Source organism: Cnephaeus nilssonii (genome assembly GCF_951640355.1).
Source record: "Cnephaeus nilssonii genome assembly, chromosome: 18".
NCBI classification, from domain to species: Eukaryota; Metazoa; Chordata; class Mammalia; order Chiroptera; family Vespertilionidae; genus Cnephaeus; species Cnephaeus nilssonii.
Genome location: NC_137089.1, coordinates 17612904 through 17631139, shown reverse-complemented (window position 1 = coordinate 17631139; position 18236 = coordinate 17612904). Strand labels below are relative to the sequence as shown.

The 18236-nt window shown below is 37.5% G+C and overlaps 1 protein-coding gene across 2 annotated transcripts in view; it reads left to right on the top strand.

Moving 5' to 3' along the window:
• Positions 1-18236, top strand: part of ANGPT1 (angiopoietin 1) — a 250069-nt gene that overhangs the window by 126286 nt on the left and 105547 nt on the right. The gene's annotated exons all lie outside the window — the stretch shown is intronic.

The window sequence follows — 18236 nt, the reverse complement described above, 5'->3', positions numbered from 1 at the left end:
AGGGAGTTTAGAGAGCTTCCAGGTTGGTGAACATGCAGAGATTTGGGGAGAGTAATATACTCTGAGAGGGCATGGGAGCTACAAGCCCCTTCCCACATACCTTGCCCTATGCATCGCTTCCATCTGGCTCTTTCTGAGTTATATATCCTTTTACAATAAACCAGAGATCTAGTAAGAAACCTGTTTCTCTGAGTTCTGTGAGCAGTTCTTGCTAAGAAATTGAACCCAAGGAGGAGTTGTGTGAACCACTTATGGATGAAAAAGGTGCCACATATTAAACCTGACAAGCTCAAGGGAGGCATGCATGGCAGTCCTTACAAACTCAGAGACCCAGAGATCAAAAGTAACCAAGTAGAATGCTGAACATAAAAATTCTTTACTGCGCCCCAATGTGGCTCAGTTGGTTGAGTGTCATCCATTCACCAAAGTATTGCCAGTTTGATTCCCAGTCAGGGCACATGTCTCCGTTTCAGGCTCCATCCCCAGTGGGGGAAGTGCAGGAGGCAGTCTCGCTCTCCCTCTACCCCTAGCTCTTGCTCTCACTCTCGCTCTCACTCCTTTTTCTCTCTCTAATATCAATAAAAACATATTTAAAAATTCCTAACTAAAAGCAGGTCCTTGTGAGTAGTCACATCATTGGCCTGTAGCTTCCTTGACCTTAAGTGAGCCTGTCTGTTATCCTTTTGTATCTAAGATAACATACCTTTGAAATGTCAGCGTAATCTTTTCTGCCCAGATCTCTCAAGGCACAAACCCAGCACCAGAGCTGGAGATCACAGAATCCCTCATTTTTATCTTGTTCCCTAAATACCATCTCTATGTGCTATCAAAGTTAATTATGACCTATCCTATACTTAGCAGTGCAAAAGAAGTGTCTCTCCATTTTACTTTGTTTGTTTGTTAATCCTTATGGAGGATATTTTTTCCATTGAATTTTAGAGAAAGTGGAAGGTAGGGGGAGAGAGAAAGAGAAACATCATGTGAGAGAGACACATAGATTGGTTGCCTCCAATTTCTTGTACAAATGAAATTAAATATCAGGGTCTCAGAGAGTCAGAGACGTGGGTTTTATTTACTGTGTTAATAGCATAAATATTGGTTCATAAAACTTTTGTTTCATGTGTGTGTGTGTGTGTGTGTGTGTCCATGAGAGCATGTGTATTTGTTCCTTGTCCTGATTAAAACTATTCCTCTATGGGTCACAGTAAAATAAACAAACAAACAAACAAACAAAACCGAGAGAGAGAGAGAGAGAGAGAGAGAGAGAGAGAGAGAGAGAGAGAGAGCGCCACCACCCTAACCTGATTTTGTTACAACCTTATTCTGTTCTAGTGATTGTGTCTCCCTAAATGTTTTGGAAATTGGGGTATTTTAATGTCTCTTTGTTGGAGAGCTCTTCCTGTCTAGAATCGCATTGAAAGATGAAATCCCGATTTGCCTAGTGCTATGACCTCCCCAGGTTACATCATTAGATGTGCACCAGGCAAGGACAAGGCTCATTGCTTCCTGCCCAATAGTTAGGTGGTTGCAAATGCATGAGTGGTAAGCATCATAGGAAGCTCAGAAATCTCAATGGACTTGATTGTTTGGAATCATTTATACAGCAATCATCCACAAGGATTTTTTTTAGTTGTGTGGTTAAATAAAGACGTGCTAAGCCCCTGAGGTTTATGAAATTCTAAAAATCAATCTATCTTAAAAGAGTCACTGCTTCTCATGGAAGAGAGAACCATTTGAGGCCTTTCGTTGCCAAGTTTGTCAGATGTCCAGTAGTGAACCATATAAGTAAATGCTCTTTTTATTTTTTTAATGTCATATTTGCTTTGTCTTAACATTTTAGTGATAGTTACTATCAGTGGCTTGAAATGCTTCATCTTCAATTTATCAGTTGTTTTATCAGAAAACAAAACAATACTTAATGCTAATGTCCAGGTTCTGTTATCACTTAGGTAAAGGGATGAATACTTTATAATGGGATTAATTTTACACTTTAATTCATCAGCTTTTAAGTGAGATGTTCAGCTGATTGTATTTAACTATAATGTTTAAATTAAAAAAAAAGACTTTCCCCCCCTTTTACAGTATTTCTCCAGTCCTGCTCTCCCTTCCCCAACCCACAGTATTTTTATGAAGGACATCTGGGAACTGTATGCACTGCAGTCTCTCACTTTATTCATTGTGGGCCCAGCAATTCAGAGTCTAATCATCACCAAAATCATAATTATAGATATTTCTGTGTTAACATTGCTCAAGGAGAATGATCCCTCTGAAGGTTTGAAACAACTAGCACATGTTGTACAAGAGAGTTTTTTATGCCCTGTGGCCATAAAGTCTGGAAGAATTAGTGAATATATATATAATAAATGTCTCTGACATTACATTAAAATATAATAAAATATTATTATCTGTTCCCAGATATTTTGGCCACCCTATAGCACATACATTCCTGAGTTAGTATAAACAGGAAAGATACAATTCTTTAAGAATGAAGATTTGCAAAACTCTTTAGCATTAGGAAGACAGTAGTATCAGGGCTCAACAATATACTGTAATAAACCCTTTATCTTTCTATGGTTTGCAAAATAGTTTTATTTTAACTTTATAAACTGCTTTAACATATTTACCTTACAGATGAGGAAACCAAGGCTCAGAATAGTTAAGTGACTTCTTCATAGTCATAATGCTGATAAGTGTTAGTAAGATAGACCTCTAAGAATGAATCCCTCATTAATTTGTTTGTCACTCTCCCACACCACCTCTTGTGTCCACAGCTACGAGGAAGTTCAAACCCCGTCTCTTTCCATTAGAAGCTTACTTTATTTTTCGTAGGTATGTTCCTGATTTTTCTTTTTTTACTCCTCAAACAATACTATGATGTAGGTACATTATTGTTCCTTTTTTCTGGATGCAGAAGCTGGAACACAGAGCGGGAAAGCAACTTGCTGAAAGTCATACACTTAATCGTCAGTCTAATGCTGTCAGAGTCCAAGGCCTCCTCTTCTATCTCACATGCTACTTTTTTTTTCCTGTTAATTCTCACCCGAGGATATTATTTCCATTGATTTTTAGAGAGAGTAGAAGGGAGGGAGAGAGAGGGAGAAAGAGAGAGAGGAACATTGAATGATGTGAGAGAGACACATTAATTGATTGCATCCTGCACACACCCTGACCAGGCTGGCTGGGGCCAGATTGAACCTTCAACCCAGGCATGCACCAGGAATCAAACCCACGACTCTTTGGTGCTAGGGCCAACACTCCAACCCCTGAGCACCACTGGCTAAGGCTCATATGCTAATTCTCATGTACCTACCTATCAATTAGAATATGGTCAAAGGAATAACATAATGGCTAATTTTAACTGTTATTTGCCTTCTCATTGTATATTTATATTTAATATTTATACCAGAGAATTCATACTCCTCCTAATAGGTTTTCATACTGCTTCTCCCCATTTGGCTCCAGACCAAAGTATACCAAAATATGTGTCATTTGCATGCCATCTGATAGCTGACCGAGTGTTTTCACACACATTCCATTTGGTCATTGCAACAAACTTCTGAAATACCTAGTACAGGATGATTTTACTGATGAGAACTGTTTATCTCAGGGAAATAAAAGGCTGTGAAGTTCACATGGCTGATAAGTGAAGAAACAAATCTCTCAAGTCTCCTGATGACACCTTCTGGGAGCTCTCCACAACACTACACTAAAGATAGCCCCTCATTGCCCAGGATTCCACCTGCCTGTGTGAGTGCACCAAGACCTTTCTCCCACTTTGGAAGAAATCAGGTAGACCATAAAGAAGCTCAACTTTTGACATGAGAGACCCTTACAATTGGGCTGACAGGCATGGTGTGTATTAGCAAAATCAGAAACTCTGGATTTAGACCAGGCGGGTGAGAATTCTGGTTCTGCAGTGAACTCTATTTAACTGTGTGTCTTGGGGGAAATTACCTATTTTCTCTGACTCTACATTTTTTTACAGATGAAAACGTTGTGAGAAAATCAATGTGATTTCCTCATCTAATGGTGCTTTTCTAGCAAACTCACTTGACTTTTTAACCGAAAATATCTCCTGCTATGATACCAGAATCTGTGGCTTTATGAAGTCAAGAAAATAACAGGCCTCTGAGAAATCCGAGGATATATAGAGTTTGAGCTTCATGGTTTACTGGGAATAATTATGCTGATATAACTTTAATATAAAAAGTCGTGATGAAACTGAATTCTGAGAGGAACCAGCCTGGGTGGGAATGCACAGTACAGAAAAGAGGCTGATTAAGTATGTGCTTCCTCCAAATTATGTTTGTGCTCAGTCACGTTGAGTTAACTGAGATCTACCAAACTCTATTTTTTTCTCTGTCAATATATGGAATAAAATTCTTATAGATTTCACAAATTTGAGGTACATGTTTTACAATCTTCTACTGGCTATTTCTATTCTAATAGTTACCACATTATAATGTTGACTGTTTATATACTTTTCCATTAGACAGGGGTTTGGTAAGAACTGTTATCTTTTGCCTTTTTTATATCTTTACTGGTGGCCCGGTGCATGAAATTCGTGCACTCAGGAGGGGGGGGCGCGTCCCTCAGCCCAGCCTGCACCCTCTTGCAATCTGGGAGCCCTTGGGGGATGTCCGACTGATGGCTTAGTGCTGCCACTGAGGCAGGAGAGGCTCCCACCACCGCCGCTGTCCTCACCAGCCATGAGCCCGGCTTCTGGCTGAGCAGCACTCCACCTGTGGGAGTGCATTGACCACCAGGGGCCAGCTTCTGCGTTGAGCGTCTGCCCCCTGGTGGTCAGTGCACGTCATAGCGACCTGTCGTTCTGCTGTTCGGTCGATTTGCATATTAGCCTTTTATTATATAGGATGACAACAAGGCCTGTTAATATAGAGAACAAATAAGAGTGACTCAATAGCTCTGTCTGTTGTGCTCAGTGGTTAGAGTTTCTGCCAATGCACCTAAGTGTCTTGGGTTCAAATCCAGGTCAAGGGCATGTACCTGGGTTGCAGGTTCCCCGCCCCAACCTGGGCACATGTGGGAGGCAACCAATTGATGTGGCTCTCTCACATGGATGTTTCTCTCTCCCTCCTCTCTCTCTCTCTCCCTCTCTTCTCTCCCTTCCACTGTCTCTAGAGTCAGTGAAAAAATATCCTCGGGTGAGAATGAACAACAATAACAAAAATGACTCAGTAGATGTTTGTTGAATTGTGCTTATTTGATATAAAAAGTATATAAATGTATATATTATGTAAACATACATACCCACATTTCTGTATGTGCCTGTATGTCTTTGTGGATATTGAATTTATTCTGTAATCTTATACCTACTTGATGAAATTATGGCTTTCCAAGGGGAAACTGTTAGAGTCTATTACTTTATGGTATATATGTATTCTATATAAATACATGAATCTTCAAAATTTCTGTAAGTATATTTAACTGTAAGTACAACTTTACTTTTGACAGTTAAAAAATGTTGAGCAGAAATTATTTCAGTTCAGTAGTTTTAACTTAGACATAGTTTTGCATGTTTTAATTTAGTACCTTAGGAAACATTTATTTCCAAAAGAAAGAAGGATTGTTTGAAGATTATTGATGACATGTTGTGGTAAGTTTTTAAAAATCATAATATTGGAGTCCAGTCCATGAGAAAAAGTTTTCAGTGTGTATATGAACATTAGAGTAAGTTCTTACTTGAAATTTTATTTGAAGGTGTGATGTTGTAATGAGCAGGAGAACAAGCATGATACTCACCCATAAGCCATATGAAGATGGTATCGCTGTTCTGGTTGAGTAAATGAAAGAAAATACTAATACTTTTCAGCAAGGATAAATAATGAGACCATAAATAGCATATCGCCACAGAGCTGAGGAAAGATTTAGTCACCTTGTCCTATTATGAAATAGTTACTTTATGCTTGGTTTAGGAAGACCTCAAAGGGCCCACTTCTTATTGACCCAATCATTCTTATAATAATTCTAAGCATGATAGTGGTGAAGAGGATTTTTCATTTTGTTTAAAAAGGGGGAACAAGTGAATGAAGAGGATTTTTTTTTCTTTTTAACATTGGAATATGATAGTCAAATGTTGTGCCTTTATTCCCCCTCCCCCCAACTGGTGGCAACTCAAATGTCTTTTACTAGGGCAGCTTATCTTAATAACTAAAAGGGCCAGGAGTCTTGTGTCCAAGAGAGGTAGGGGCAGTGGCTAATTGGAGACCGTGCTTCCTGGCTAAAGGCTTGACGCTACTTAAAAAATAACATGCTAGCCCAACAAAACACTTCAACTGGACAGATTTGGACAGGGAATGGCCCTTTTGTGGTCCTTGCACTAACCAAGGAGCTGACCTTGACTGAAGTGGGAAGAGGATGTGCTTGGGCATCAGATAGACTTAAGATTGAATACCAGCTCCAGCATTTGGGCTCAGTGACCCTGATCATGTTACATAATTGCTCAGAACTTCTACCATCTCACAGGTATAAGATAGTAACAATATGTATTCCAAAGGGCTGCTGTGAGGAAGAGTTTAAGGAAGTATAGAAAAAACTTTAGCTCACTGGCTGACACATGGGAAGTGCTCAATAAACTATGGCTATTGTTACAGACTTTCCACAAAACAGGGGACAGCACTGGAGGAGAAAAACCAACAGAACCGGTGGGGGCACATCTGTGGGTCACAGTGTGTTTTCCAGGTTTGCTCTGACCTGGCTGCTCTAAACTGCCACATGTTTACAAGTTTCCCACTTAGTGAATGCATTCTAAGCACATTTCTTTCTTTTAATCCTATGTGGATTTTTTTTCTGAATAGAAAATTAAATTCTCATTTTTCTTTTTTAAATATATTTTTATTGATTTCAGAGAGGAAGGGAGAGGAAGAGAGAGAAACATCAGTGATGAGAGAGAGAATCACCAACAGGCTGCCTCGTGCGTGCCCCCACTGGGGATTGGCAACTCCAGCATGTGCCCTGATCAGGAATTGAACCATGACCTCCTGGCTCATAGGTCGATGCTCAACCACTGAGCAACAACGGCCAGCAAATTTTCATTTTTCTTAAAGGAAATGGAAAATGTCTAATCATGTCAAGAAAAAGATAAAATTCACCTGTATTTCCCATCAGCCAGAGATAAGCACTGTTCACAATTCAGTGTTTTTTCTTTTCTTTTTCCAGTGCATACAAATGTGTCTGTGTACACTTACCCATCATTGAAAATGTACTAAATACATCATTTTTGTATACTACTTATTATGTTAAGTAGAAAGTTTTTTTTAAGCCATGTAAAGCTGGTACTTTTTAGTCACTGTGGACCTTAAAATCTAGACTACGCAATCCATTCAGTGGAATGCTGCCTGGGAAGTTGAAAGGGCTGGCTTTATAATTGTGTCATGGTTATTTTAAAATCTTAATGTAGTAACTTATGGGAAGGACAATGAAATTCATTTTTAGGTTTGTTAACTGTTGCCTCGTTTCCCTTTCTTTCTCAAACTCCTCATTCCTTTCTCAATTTATTTTGGGAGATAAGTATTTGACAAAGATAAACATTACTTACGTGGATCCTTGAGGTATAGCCCCTAAGTGGGGCAAGAGTCACCACAAGTTTCCCTTCCGCTCATTAGAGAAGAATTCCCAGGGGCTCTGTGAGAGGCTGGGGAGCATTTGCTCCTTCTAGCGCCAGAGCTACAACTCTGGGCAGTGGGTCTAACTAGTTTGTTCTCTTCTCTTCAGAGTAAATCAGTACAAGACTATCTTATTAGCGGTTAACTTTACTAACTCTGCCTCATAATATGTAATAAAACTACACCACTAATATATCCAAGTCTCAATAACACACTGTTAATTTAATAAATGAAAGCACTGAAGGAACCATACAATAAGGCAGAGGTTTTCAACCAGTGTGCCGAAATAATTTTTAAAATATGCAACACCTGACTATTTAGTCATGGATGCTGATCTTAGATTGTCAAATTAAGAGATGATTTGTTTTTCCTCTCTTTTTTTTTCTCAATCTCTCCAGCTCCCTCACCCAACCCCCTCTCTCCCAACAGCTGTCAGCCCATTCCCTATTTATAAATTTGTCTCTATTTTGCTTGTTAGTTCATTTTATTCATTAGATTCCACAGATGAGTGAAATCATATGGTACTTGCCTTTCTCTGACTGGCTTATTTCACTTAGCATAATGCTTTCAAGGTTCATGCATGCTGTCACAAAAGGTAAGATGTCCTTTTCTTACGGCCAAATAGTATTCCATTGTGTAAATGTACCACACACACACACAAAAAAAGTTCGGATTGTAAAGGTAAACTCATTTAGCAAACCAATGTTGAACTTCTGTTTTATAGAGGAAATATAGAAGTGTAGACAGTCTTTGTTCTCAAGTTGCTCACAGTTTAGTGGGAGAGACAGATGATGGGTAATAAGTACAATGAGTGGAGGAGGTATAGTAGGATTTGGGGTGATTTTTTCATTTGTTATAATGTGTTAAATGCTGCTACATTATTTTTAAGGCTTTTACAAAGAAGTCTCTTAATATTGATATTAATGCAGCCTAGCATAATGCCTATGAAATAGTAGATACACACTGAGTGTTTCTTAATGAATGAATGAGCAGAATGACTATGAGTTGTTAATGCTTTCCTAGCATGTTGTAATTTAATAACAGTAATCCAGAATTCTGTTACTTGGAAGTCTCTTTCTGCTGGCATCAGAAGTCACTTAAAATGATCGCTTCCAAACTTCTTTAGTTACTTGGTTCTGGAAATGTCTTATTTGTTCATCGCACTTAAATATTATATTTGATAACCTGGTTTTACAAATCATAACTTTAAATTTTTTTCTTGACTCTTTAAGATTAATGACTCTTTAAGATGGACTTTTACAAAATTCCCCTGGCAATACATGTGGTAAGGGGAGCAGGTATTTCAGCAGTAATCCATGCTTAGTTTCATTCTCTCATGTGTTGTGTGGTTAATTCTAAGAAACCAATTCATTGTAATGTTAATTTGGCTCTCTTCCAGTAGCACTTGAGATATAACAAGTATCACCAGGGTACCAAGATGGTCTTTGTAAAGGGACAGACAATGCCCAGTGTTTGCAGTCCTTTGATCAAAGTGAGGAAAAACAGGGATTTCATTTCATTTATAAGATGTCAGCAGTCATTGTCCCTTTCTTATGCCTTGAAGGACTGTTTTCATCCTACTAATCTTTCCAGTAGTTGGACCAAGGGTAATTTAAGTAAGAACTACTCAACAAATATTATTCAGGAAAAATTAGACCTCACACATAATGCTTTAGAATGTTTATTATACAATGATGTTGACAGTTTTATGCCTGTACAAATTTATGTGTGTTCCATTGAGTAATCCCATATTGTAGAGAAAACACACGCACGCGCGCGCACACACACATACACTTTTACTAATAATTTTGCCCTTTTTAAGCAAATGAAAGTTAATTTTTAAAAAAGCAACCGTGAACTTTAGGGGTATTACAAAAGAGAAGGAAGGCTAATAGAGCAACTTTATTTCATGAAAAGAAGCAGCATATATGGAAAAGGAATAGATTAAAAAGTTAGAATGTTGAATAGAGGGTTTTTATTGGAATGAGGTTAGATTTTAAATGCTAATACCTTGCAATTTCATATGAAACACCATAGTAAAATGATAGCAATTTTCTAACTAGTAATGTTATTCCTGAAAATGTGTAAATCCCTTAATTATTAAGGCTTTTGAATTTCTGTAACTGAGTACCTTATATTATCTGCTGAGTACTTAAGATGCATGATTTTTCTGGCAGTGTTTCATTTAATGTAGGATTTCTTTTAAAGCTAAACTTCATAAGCTACTCATTTGGATCACTGCCATTTGTCAAATGAGAAAAAACGTGGTTTGCAAAAATGTTTCTTAGAATTATCCTGTGGAGACTCTCTTTTATTGCGTCAATCCCCCACAATCCACTTCCAGCGGGGTGGTCTCTAACTCAGATTGCCGGAAACAAATCAGTTTCACTAAAAGAGAGATGTTGACAGGAAGCCAGGAAGGCTGGTCAACAACCTTAATTGCTCTAACCACTCACCCTTTAGTTGAGATATTGTTAGCTGAAGCAGCCTGCACCTTTGTTTTTCCCATGTAAATTTCTGTTTATCCTGACTAAGATGTTTTCCCCAAAACCTCAATAAAAGGGATGGCAGAGCCAGAGCGGGAAGTAGTTCTCCCACTAGAGGTGGACTACCACCTGGGCCCCCATTTCGCCAAATTGAATTTCTTCAAGTCTCCATTCATTTGTGTGCGGCCCTTTTCCAGAACTCGAACCCTGAACCGGAACCCTGGACCACGCGGGACGTGGAAAGGGATTCCTACATCAGATGACAGTTTTCTTTTTTTTAAGAGAACCAGAAAATATTTATATGTAGGATTCAGGGGTTAAATTTCATTCCAGAAGATTCACAAGAAACTAAAAAGCATTAAAGTAAAGGAAGATATGTTTCTAATTTTCTATTGGAAACAATACCTTTTTTATTTAAAAATTATCACTTTCATTGATATTAAAACAATGTGTACAAAGTTGCTTTGGGGTTTTTCCAATTTGTCTGTCATGGAAGTATAAATTCAGAATTTGCGGAAAAGCTTTCTCAGTTGTTAGGCAGACTACTAGAGCTGTCCATGACTAAATAGTCAGGCATTATCTACAGTTGCCTATGTACCATTAGAATTTTTAAAAATAATTAAATAATTAAATAATTGACTATTTAGTCAGGGGCAATGACCTCTTTTCTCTTAGATTGTCCAATAAATAAATGATAACAGCCAACACAACAATAGCTATCTGATGTGAATTAATCAAAATCATACCTACTTTTTTGTCATATCAGCAAAAACATACTTTTTAATGTGCCACAGAAATTAATTTTAGTAATTAATTTCTGTGTGCCATGAGATGAAAAGGTTACTGATCTATGGTGATTAAATTTGACATAAAATCCACCTCATCCAAAGGGATGCACTGGTCATTTAAAATGGACCTTTAATGATGTAAACTACAATGAAATGAACAAAACCACAAGGCATGAATAGAGAACCTGACACACATAGGTTAGGAGCATGGAATATATGTGTATGAGAGCATATATGTGCAAGTAAATATGCACACATATATACACACACAAATGCACTTATATGTATTATTAAAGGGGGTTGAACTTTATGCTTAGTATTTGTAAAAAAGCAGGGCCTAGCCCAGGAAAAGGAAGATGAGTACAAAAGAAACATTCCAATCAGAGCAAAGTCATTTGCAAAAGCATGGTAGCAAAAAAAAAAAAAAGGTATGTTTGGAAAAATACAAACAATTTGGTATATCTTAAGCATAGGGTACAAGAAGGGAGAGGGAAGCTGAGTCCAGAACATATAAGTTCTGTGCTGGTTAAGGAGTTGTGACTTGATCTGCAGGTAGTGGAAGCCACTGAAAGAGTTTAAGCAGTGGCATATTTATATTTTAAATACATCCTCTGGTGATGCCATGGATGATGGATTGGAGGAAGCAAGTCTGGAGTCAGGAGACCAGTTATGGGGCCATTAACAAATCCAGAAGAAAAATGATGAGAGTCTGACCTAAGTCAGTGCTAGGGAAGATAAGGGGATGTGGTAGGGAGAAAGGGAAGGGGAGAGAGGGATGGATCTAGGTACCCTTCATGAAACAGAAGCATTGCAGTCTGATGCTGATTGAATGAAGAAAATGAAGGCAAGGAATAGTCGAGATGATTCCTGTGGCTTGGATGAATGGGTAGGTGGTGTGGTGCCCTTCATTGATACAAAAAAACATAGAAAGAAAGCCAGGTTGTGTTGATGAATGACAAGGGATATATTTTGGACAGAATGGTGCCTGGGGATTAAGGGAATCAGAAATTCTAGCTCTTTATCTTAAAACAGATGTGCCTGCTCTAGAGACTTGATCCAGGGCTTTTCTCCTGTGTTCCTATATCACTGTTTCCTAACTGCCATTAAGGATATGTATTACATATTTTATAGACATAGGCATGTACACCCACATTTTAATTTTCTTTAATAAATAAAAATTAAAATTTTGTGGACTCTTGGACTTTATAAAGGAAGATTTAAATTATTTGAGAGCTCCAAGAGAAACAGTATAAATAACTTAATCCAACCCTTCATTTCATAGATGAAGATCTGAAACCCAAATTGCTTTAAGTGACTTGCCCAAATTCATGGAGTAAATCAACAATAGTACCTAGATCAGAAGCTACATAACTTGACTCGTGACTTTTTATATATACATCTGCCTTTAAAAATGGAAAGGAAAAAATTAAGCAGACACTGAGAAATATTTTCAAAGTTTCATGGGAGTAAGAAGGTGGGTGTAAAGGAGAGATGCCAGGCTAGTAAGATGCGTTTTGGCACAGGAAACACCTATTTTGTTTGTGTAAAGAGATAATTATTTGGATCCTGGCCCAAATCAGGGACACTATATGTGACTGGCAACTTTCAGAAGCAAAATGTAGTCTTAAAAGAATCATAACCAAGATAAATGATGGCAGGTTTTGTGCATATAGGATTTTCTGGTGTGCCCTTGGTAGCTTAGCTTCTCCATATGCCTCAATGGAGGTGTTGCTATTACTCCATTGTAGATGATGTGACGAACACCCCCTCACACTATTAACAGCCGTAGCTGAGAGCTTCTCCCTATCAAGCAGAGATAAGAATATTTACAGGAAGAAATGTAGTCAGAGGTACACTCCATCAGAGTATTCACCAGTTCTATTGAAATGACCCACTTATACATTGTCTATTTCCTATAAGTCAACTCTTTGTACTTGTAGTATCTGGCACTAGGTTTAGGATGTATTTATCCCACGTTTGCTAGAAGTAAATTGAACTGATGCAAGGTTAATAAACCTGAACTGGTTTTACAGTCTGGTCCTGGTTTGTTGGCACTTTGTGGGGTGATCCACAGGAAGAATAAAATCAGGGGGGTGCCAAGGCTCAATGACTGAGGAGCAGCTGGTGGGCATCAGTACTAGGAAGCAAGGATAGTATAGGAAGCAATGTCAGCACCCCCAAAGCTGATGGGGATGAACTGGTATTGTGAAAGGGGAGCTTCAAATTAGGAGTCACCAGAAGTAAAGCAAGTAGTACGAAGAAGCAAGGAGTTGGGAAAGGAGTGTGGGGTGGGCCAACAGTACTAGCAGCCATTGTTGTTGGCCCAGCGTGCTGGTAAATCAGTTCCCCACACACTGAGTGGCCACAGCCCGACATCTGACATTAATTAGTTTTTTTCACCTTGCTTTCTATAACATACTCTCTGAACCTCAGTCACCCTGTCTATAAAACGAGATCCTTGGAGCTCATAATATTTAATGTATCTTCCAGCTCACTTATTCTAACAGTTCTTTCTCCTATAAATAGTAAGTTTTCCTTCCGATACCAAAATGAGAAGTGGGATTCATGTCACACACATCAGTACAGACACTATTTCAAAGGTCAGCTAAATAGATTTGTTGTCTAAGGAGACGGTTATACTTCTCCTTTTGGTAAAAGAAGCAGTATACTGGGGGAATCTAATAATAGAAATTCCTGCAAATAATATATTTGGCTTCAGCCATTTTTTTTATAAAACCATAAACCTCGTTTTTCAATATTGCCACTGATTTATGAAACAATGATAAGGCATTTTTTGCATTGTTTTACCTTTTTATTGCTTTCCCATATTTACCCTTTTACTTTATTTCATGGCTGTTTTGCCATAACTGAGTAATACCATATGCACCAACATTCATTGAGAGTCCACTTAATCTACAACATATTTTAAGTGAACAATGCCTTTGTCAATTTTTATAGAGCTTAAAATGTTCTTTTCATAAGAATTACATGGAGAAATTCTATTCTTTGTGCTTTAAGATATGCTCTCATTTAAGAGATCCCTTGAAGTGATCTCTTGAAGTGAAATGATAGAGAATGCATTTCACATGAAAAGACATGTCATAATCTCACACAGATTTTGGTTCTCATGAACATGAAGCAGCAAGAATTTTGAGGGCCCAGTAAAAGAGTTCTTCTAAAACTTTCTTATAAAAGAAAATGGTAGCATTCATTCTCTTTTAGATGGTAGGTAAAAGACATGGGCAAACAATACATGAATGAGCTACAAGTGGGTGATGTCTTAAAAATATTATTTTCTAATTAATAATGCTATTTGTAATAGTTGACTGTATATTTTCTTTCTCATCACCTGTAGTACATTTCCTAAGATAGTATAGCTATCAATCAGTATAAATGATTAAATAAAAAAACCGAGAAATTATATCTTTGAACAAGTTTTATCACGTCAGTCCTGTATTTGTGTATTCCCTCCATGAATATTGTGTTACCAGAATTTGTCTGTGACGTTGGTGGTAGTGTGCTTGTGCATGATGGGTGACTATACTTTAAAATGGAGTACAGCCTGTGAAGCCATCTAGCTACCTTCAAAGCAACATACCAGCTCTTCCACGGACTCACTGTGTGATCATAGACAATTTATTTAACTTCCTTTAGCCTGTTTTCTTATCAGTGAAACAAGGAAAATGAACACAGTGCCTAGATTGTTATGAGGAGTCAATGAGCTACACATGTGCAGAACCATGCTAGGTTGTTGTTATTCCTTTGTTATATTTTACAATGGTTTATAGAAATAGAATGGGCAGAAGTAAACAAACATGTTATAAACTACATACTAAGAAAAAAGGTAGGAACTGACGGGAGGATCATTGTATTAAAAATGCTGGCAAGGTAAATTTCATATACCTGGCCCTTGAGCCTCTCACCTGACCTCAAATTAACTTAGCCTCCAACATGATCTCAAATGAATAAGTAAATGAATTCTCAATGAGCTAGCTAAAATATGAAATTAACCAATCAATTAATCAGTCAATCAACCAGCCAACCAATCCATCAACAGAGCATTTCCCACAGTTCTGGGGTTAGTGGAACATCAGAAGATGGATTTGAGTCCTTTCTTTCACCTCTATCAAGTCACCTAAGGTCTCTGAGCATCCATTTCTTAAACCATGAAATGGAGTCAATACTCTGCCCATAGGGTTGGTGCAAAAATCAAGTCAATGTGTATGAAAGCTCTTTGTAAACTCTTAATCACTTTAGGAATGTAACATTATTTCCTTACTTAAAAAAATCATGATTTATTGTTCATTATCAAATTGCATCCTGCATGCTACTGATAAGTATTTTGGCCAATACGTATAAAACTTTGGAGTCAAACATTGAGAGTGGCCGTACAGTCAAACAATTGTATGATTCAGATTGGGAGTTTCCTACTTTATAACCCATCAACTCTTATGCTCAGCAACCTCTAAGCTTAAAATGCACATCCTACATATTTATAAAATGTTGAACCTTGACATAGCCATCATATTCTGTAAACATTTTAAAAACCAGGAGGTAATACATGAAGACAATCAAATTTGTTGCAAAACCTTCCTGAACCCAGCTGATATGGCACATCAGGATGGATTTCATAGTTATACATCTACAGAGGAATGTTTAGAGATAAGATGAAAGTGGTCCTTCTTATTAATCACACATTGTATATTTGACTTCTGTCTCTCTCCTCAGCCTTTAAATCAACTACATCTGGATTTTGCTACTTAAGAGTGCCATTACCTTACACATTAAAAGGCAGTTACTCCTAAAGAAAGCAGCTCCATTTGATTTAAAAATGATTAACTAGTTATATTCATGTTACTCATCATGGCAGCCCAAATGATAATTTTAGTGTAGGTTGGAGACCTAATTTATTTATGTAACAGAGCCAGCAGAATTGGGAGGTTTTTTTGTGATGAATGCTGACATAAAAGCAGTTATTTTGCTTTGCTGGTATTAACTTTTACAGTTTAGGAAAGCACAGTAATACAATGTGATAGATTATAGATAGATAGATAGATAGATAGATAGATAGATAGATAGATAGATAGATAATAGATAGAGTCTATCATAAGTAGGATCGACCTATGCTGCAGGTGTCCTCTATGGAGTCTGGGAAACATGATTATTATTGCACCAAGAGTAAGTCAAGCTCTGAAACTGATGCCCACTAACCAACTGCATTAAAAAATGATGTGTAATTATCAAGCAGATTGTATCAGAGCTCACTGATTAGTGACTTCTTTGTCAGGAGAGAAATCTACATGGGAAACTTAAGTTGTTTTTTTGACATGTCTTCATAAACAGGGAATCTGACATACCAGAAAGAATTTGCTGGTATAAATTACTGACACTCAAGGAAATGTTATGAGCAACATTAAGAAGCTTGCACCAGAATATAAATTAAAGTGCTAGAGCATCTCTTTCTTCACTGAGAAAGTCTTGCTCCACTATCTCTATATACACAGACTTATATTGTATAAGTAAACTTAGTGGCACTAATTTACATTCTGACACAAGTTCTTTATCTCATGGCAGACTACTCACAAATAGTTCTCACACAGGCAGTTATTTGGACCACACCTTGAAAAGCACTGCTCTTTGCCTGAAACAGAATCACGGTTGGAACCATTTGAAAACATACAGTTTCCTAGTAATATACCCTTGAAAATTCTGATTCAGAGTTCTGATGTGTTGTACCTTTACCTGCATTTTTAAAACACTCTCCATGTAGTTTTTTGATGAACATACAAGGTTTAGGAGCTACATAATAAAATATGTAGAATAATTAAGCATTGCCAAGCTGAATAGGTTAGAGGGTAAGAACATGGGTTGGCACTGGCAGTTGAGTTCTTGTTTCTTCTTGAGCAAGTTGTGAATTTTCTAAGCCTCAATAATCTCTTCTATGATGAGTCTATAAAAAAGTGCTGTTATTTAAAAAAAAAAAGCACTTAGCTCAGTGCCTGCCACAGAGTAGACAATTGATTAATATCAGCTATAAATGATAGTTATCTCCTAGATCGAGATTTACCTGCCCTATTTGAGAATATACATGTTCATATACAGTCCCAAATTCCCTGGACAAGCAAAGAACATGCTTCTAATGTTTGCCTGTCTGAAGTTTCCTTTACTAAAAGCTATCAAAAGTATGTATCAAGACTCTTTTGGTTGTGTTAGAAATCTAAATTAATGTGACTGGAGAAAAAAAAAAGTGGACTGCTCAAGGGGAGATTATTAGATCACACAGTTTACAACTGAATGCCCAAGGGTGGATCTGGCTAAAAACTTGACTGGATCAAGGTACTCTAAAGACATACTTCTAGCCCTGGCCAGGTGGCTCATTTGGTTAAAGCATCATCCCAAACAAAAAGCTTGCTGGTTTGATTCCTGGTCAGGTCACATACCTAGGTTGTGGGTTTGATCCCAAGTCAGGAGCATAAGGGAAACAACCAATTGATGTTACTCTCTCTCTTTCTCTCTCTCTCTCTCTCTCTCTCTCTCTCTCTCTCTCTCTCTCTCTCTCTCTCCCTTCTTCTGTCTCTGTCTCTCCCCGCTTCCCCTCTCTCTAAAATCAATACAAACATTAAAAACATATCCTCAGGTGAGGATTAAAAGATTTTTAAAAATATATATATCCTTCTATCTATATTACCTGTCAGTCTGTCTGTCTGTCTTTGTGAGTTGGCCTTATGCTTAGGCTTGCTCTGGTTTTGTGATTGAAGTCTCAGGCATATATGTTACCAGCTTACTAAGCATAGAGGTAAAAAAATTGTTTTGTGAAATAGTTGGACAAAATTGCAGAACTGAGACTTAGTGTCCTTGTTTAGAATATTTTTTCCATTCATAAACTATTCACTCTCTCTAAGTAAGAGCAGAACATTCTGGTTTTCAGGCTCAAACATGTACCTACTCCTGAATCTAGGGGGATACAATTCTACCTGAAGCATTTGTTGTGAAGGTGGAAAAGATCATTTCCCAAGAGAAATTTAAGGAATGTAATTAGGAAAAGGGGAAACATGCAATACAGAATCCAAAACATCAGATGGCTGATACTCTGATCTACCCTTCTTAACTCTACCCTTCCATTGTTTAAATGTGTTAGTTCAAGTGGAATAAAGCCAAGATTTGGCTTAGAGACCTTACCTTTTGTTAAGATGATTTCCAGATACTTACTTTAATCTATTTTTATTTGTTTTATAATAACTTGTTGTAGGTTGAATCCCCCCCCACACACACTTCTAATTTGAGAATAAAAGATGAAGGGGCATTGCCTTATATTGACCAAGAATAAAGGAATTTAT